Source organism: Schistocerca cancellata, unplaced genomic scaffold (genome assembly GCF_023864275.1).
Source record: "Schistocerca cancellata isolate TAMUIC-IGC-003103 unplaced genomic scaffold, iqSchCanc2.1 HiC_scaffold_940, whole genome shotgun sequence".
NCBI lineage: Eukaryota > Metazoa > Arthropoda > Insecta > Orthoptera > Acrididae > Schistocerca > Schistocerca cancellata.
This window is the reverse complement of record NW_026046948.1, coordinates 10,001-15,000: the sequence shown is the minus strand read 5'-3', so window position 1 is coordinate 15,000 and position 5,000 is coordinate 10,001. Positions and strand designations below refer to the sequence as shown.

The 5,000-nt window shown below is 54.0% G+C and overlaps 1 non-coding gene across 1 annotated transcript in view; it reads right to left on the bottom strand.

The window, feature by feature from the left end:
• Positions 1–1,604, bottom strand: part of LOC126149653 (small subunit ribosomal RNA) — a 1,907-nt gene extending 303 nt beyond the window's left edge. The window contains exon 1 of the ribosomal RNA XR_007531014.1: positions 1–1,604. This exon is cut by the window's left edge and continues 303 nt beyond it. This is a non-coding gene — a ribosomal RNA (small subunit ribosomal RNA).
• Positions 1,605–5,000: the final 3,396 nt, after the last annotated feature.

Here is a 5,000-nt window from a genome sequence, read left to right as displayed (position 1 = left end):
GCCTAGGAAGACACGCTGATTCCTTCAGTGTAGCGCGCGTGCGGCCCAGAACATCTAAGGGCATCACAGACCTGTTATTGCTCAATCTCGTGCGGCTAGAAGCCGCCTGTCCCTCTAAGAAGAAAAGTAATCGCTGACAGCACGAAGGATGTCACGCGACTAGTTAGCAGGCTAGAGTCTCGTTCGTTATCGGAATTAACCAGACAAATCGCTCCACCAACTAAGAACGGCCATGCACCACCACCCACCGAATCAAGAAAGAGCTATCAATCTGTCAATCCTTCCGGTGTCCGGGCCTGGTGAGGTTTCCCGTGTTGAGTCAAATTAAGCCGCAGGCTCCACTCCTGGTGGTGCCCTTCCGTCAATTCCTTTAAGTTTCAGCTTTGCAACCATACTTCCCCCGGAACCCAAAAGCTTTGGTTTCCCGGAGGCTGCCCGCCGAGTCATCGGAGGAACTGCGGCGGATCGCTGGCTGGCATCGTTTATGGTTAGAACTAGGGCGGTATCTGATCGCCTTCGAACCTCTAACTTTCGTTCTTGATTAATGAAAACATACTTGGCAAATGCTTTCGCTTCTGTTCGTCTTGCGACGATCCAAGAATTTCACCTCTAACGTCGCAATACGAATGCCCCCGCCTGTCCCTATTAATCATTACCTCGGGTTCCGAAAACCAACAAAATAGAACCGAGGTCCTATTCCATTATTCCATGCACACAGTATTCAGGCGGGCTTGCCTGCTTTAAGCACTCTAATTTGTTCAAAGTAAACGTGCCGGCCCACCCAGACACTCAATAAAGAGCACCTTGGTAGGATTTCAACGGGGTCCGCCTCGGGACGCACGAACACGCACGAGGCGGTCGCACGCCTTCGGCTCGCCCCACCGGCAGGACGTCCCACGATACATGCCAGTTAAACACCGACGGGCGGTGAACCAACAGCGTGGGACACAAATCCAACTACGAGCTTTTTAACCGCAACAACTTTAATATACGCTATTGGAGCTGGAATTACCGCGGCTGCTGGCACCAGACTTGCCCTCCAATAGATACTCGTTAAAGGATTTAAAGTGTACTCATTCCGATTACGGGGCCTCGGATGAGTCCCGTATCGTTATTTTTCGTCACTACCTCCCCGTGCCGGGAGTGGGTAATTTGCGCGCCTGCTGCCTTCCTTGGATGTGGTAGCCGTTTCTCAGGCTCCCTCTCCGGAATCGAACCCTGATTCCCCGTTACCCGTTACAACCATGGTAGGCGCAGAACCTACCATCGACAGTTGATAAGGCAGACATTTGAAAGATGCGTCGCCGGTACGAGGACCGTGCGATCAGCCCAAAGTTATTCAGTCACCAAGGCAAACGGACCGGACGAGCCGACCGATTGGTTTTGATCTAATAAAAGCGTCCCTTCCATCTCTGGTCGGGACTCTGTTTGCATGTATTAGCTCTAGAATTACCACAGTTATCCAAGTAACGTGGGTACGATCTAAGGAACCATAACTGATTTAATGAGCCATTCGCGGTTTCACCTTAATGCGGCTTGTACTGAGACATGCATGGCTTAATCTTTGAGACAAGCATATGACTACTGGCAGGATCAACCAGGGAGCTGCGTCAACTAGAGCTGAGCAGCCGGCCGCCCGGGAGTGTGTCCCAGGGGCCCGCGCGAACACGCAAGCGTCCGCTCAATTATTCTGCAAACAGGAGGAGGCTGAGCTCCCCTGCACAATACACCTCGAAACCCTCTCAGGTCCCGGCGGCGCGCAGCGCCGTCCTAAGTACTTGGTCGGGTTCGAGAGAGGCGCAATCGCCCGGAGTTAGGCGAGTAGACGCTTTAGGTGCGACCACCCGTGCTCCCAACTGAGCTTGCCGCTGCCGACAGAGGCCCGGGAGCGTGCTGTCGTGGCATTGCCGGCGGGAGACAACACGCGCCACCTACGGTGACCGGCAGCTCCAACGCCAGCGCCACAGAAGGGCAAAGGCCCCACGTGGGTGCCGAAGCGAACTCTCCCAGCACAGCGCACGTGCCAACACGTCTGCACAACTGCGATACAAACCACCAGCGAGAACCGCTGGGGCGACCGAGCAGCAGACGGCGTCGCGGCGCCGAGTGCCGGGCGGCGGCGCATCCTCAACGCACACAGTCCTCAGTCGGACCAGCACACTGCAGATGTCCACCGCGCTTCGCACCGGGCCCGCGAGGACCCACTTTGGCCGCCCGGCGCCGCGCGCAGGGTGCCCCGGCGCGCAGCTGCGCCGCCTGCCGCGTCCGTCGGCCGGCGCGCCTGCCACTGGGCGCCCCCACCAGCCGGCTGTAGCGCGTGCGCCCACGCACCGCGCGGCCAGCACGCCGGGCGGCCCCCCCTCACCGGCCGGGGACGGTCCCACCCAGCCACCGCCGCGTATCGCTTCACACACAGATTTGCCCTTACTGATTTACCTCCAGCAACAACAACCGCACCACAATGGGTTTACCAGTTGTTCATTTGCGTTGCGTCACGTCACCAGCAAACGTAGACGTCCATCCCAGTTTGCAAATGCAACGATTATTGCATACCTGTCTGTTAGGTGTCACGACACACTACGTCTGCCCACATACACGCAACAAAATGTGCACGACTAGAGAACACGTGGGAGGTGGCCCCCTACGTATGCGATGTCCATTACGAGACCGACTGTCAACCAGCATCTGTACCATGTCGCAGATGTGGAACGCGGTGCACCATGCTATCACACTGTGTGAGAAGAGACGACTACGTTTGAATACACGCGCCACTACATCAACAGACGGCTCATGCTGATCGCCATCCAGGGCGTCCGTTACTCCCACACGTCTCTATGGCGTACCACACTGCAATGTAGCTGTTATGGGGAGACGGCACGTGGCTGAGTGCACAACATTTGGACCGTATGGTTCGCTGTTGTTGGGCGCAGTCGTACGGTCACACATGTGCCACAGCGTATCATTCAGTACATACGGACCTATGTGCAGTACAATGTGAGGATTAAGCTTACGATATCAGCGGACAGTGGACACAGGCCGTACCACGACGTAGACTGAGCGCTTCGACATGCGAATGCCAGTGAACAGCTGCGAAGGGCATTGAACACGCAAGCACCTGAACGACCAGCGTGCGAAGGCAGGGTGGAGGGGGGGGGGCGATGTACATCCTGCAGTTGTCCACATTACAGTGTACAGCGGGAGCATGTAAAAAGTAAGCAACACTTGCGAAGTGTTCAACATGAAACGACACACAAGAGGGTGGGCGGTGCGAGTAGCGAACTATATTCAGAGGGTTGTGGTTAGACAACACTAGATTAATGTAACGTGTCATATGCCAATTACAGAGCAGGTTAAGGCACAACGTGGGTTAGGTTAAGGCACAACGTGGGTTAGGTTAAGGCACAACGTGGGTTAGGTTAAGGCACAACGTGGGTTAGGTTAAGGCACAACGTGGGTTAGGTTAAGGCACAACGTGGGTTAGGTTAAGGCACAACGTGGGTTAGGTTAAGGCACAACGTGGGTTAGGTTAAGGCACAACGTGGGTTAGGTTAAGGCACAACGTGGGTTAGGTTAAGGCACAACGTGGGTTAGGTTAAGGCACAACGTGGGTTAGGTTAAGGCACAACGTGGGTTAGGTTAAGGCACAACGTGGGTTAGGTTAAGGCACAACGTGGGTTACGTTAAGGCACAACGTGGGTTAGGTTAAGGCACAACGTGGGTTACGTTAAGGCACAACGTGGGTTACGTTAAGGCACAACGTGGGTTACGTTAAGGCACAACGTGGGTTACGTTAAGGCACAACGTGGGTTACGTTAAGGCACAACGTGGGTTACGTTAAGGCACAACGTGGGTTACGTTAAGGCACAACGTGGGTTACGTTAAGGCACAACGTGGGTTACGTTAAGGCACAACGTGGGTTAGGTTAAGGCACAACGTGGGTTAGGTTAAGGCACAACGTGGGTTAGGTTAAGGCACAACGTGGGTTACGTTAAGGCACAACGTGGGTTACGTTAAGGCACAACGTGGGTTACGTTAAGGCACAACGTGGGTTACGTTAAGGCACAACGTGGGTTACGTTAAGGCACAACGTGGGTTACGTTAAGGCACAACGTGGGTTACGTTAAGGCACAACGTGTGTTAGGTTAAGGCACAACGTGGGTTAGGTTAAGGCACAACGTGGGTTAGGTTAAGGCACAACGTGGGTTACGTTAAGGCACAACGTGGGTTACGTTAAGGCACAACGTGGGTTACGTTAAGGCACAACGTGGGTTACGTTAAGGCACAACGTGGGTTACGTTAAGGCACAACGTGGGTTACGTTAAGGCACAACGTGGGTTACGTTAAGGCACAACGTGGGTTACGTTAAGGCACAACGTGTGTTAGGTTAAGGCACAACGTGGGTTAGGTTAAGGCACAACGTGGGTTAGGTTAAGGCACAACGTGGGTTAGGTTAAGACACAAATTGCGTTACAAATTGCGTTACATTGCGGTACAAATTGCGTTACATTGCGGTACAAATTGCGTTACATTGCGGTACAAATTGCGTTACAAATTTGGTTAGGTTAAGGTGCAAAATGGGTTGGATTACAGTACACAACATGGTAAGAGATAGTGTGTTTGGGGGGGGGGGGGGGGGGGCAGGTTCGTTGGTAGTGATCATTGTAAGTGAATGTCTGAGGCAGCGTCAGTATGTCACAGCAGTTCTGTCTCGTCAGGATGCGCTTTTCGCTCGTGACTGGAGGCGCGCCGCGTCTGTGGTTGCGGCAAGGGAGTGGCAGACCTGTGTGATTCATTCCTGCCATTGTTTCTGTGCCGTAACAGGAGGCAGTGTGGTGGTGTTGGGTGCACCCCTGTGTAGGACATGTGTGGGTGTTGGTGGCTTATCTGAGCAATTGTGGATGTTGGACGGGTGGGATATTCTATTTTATAATTGGACCCCCTGGTGTGGTTATCATAGTGTGGATGGTGTACTGTGGCGGAGAGGATGCACCGGACGTTGG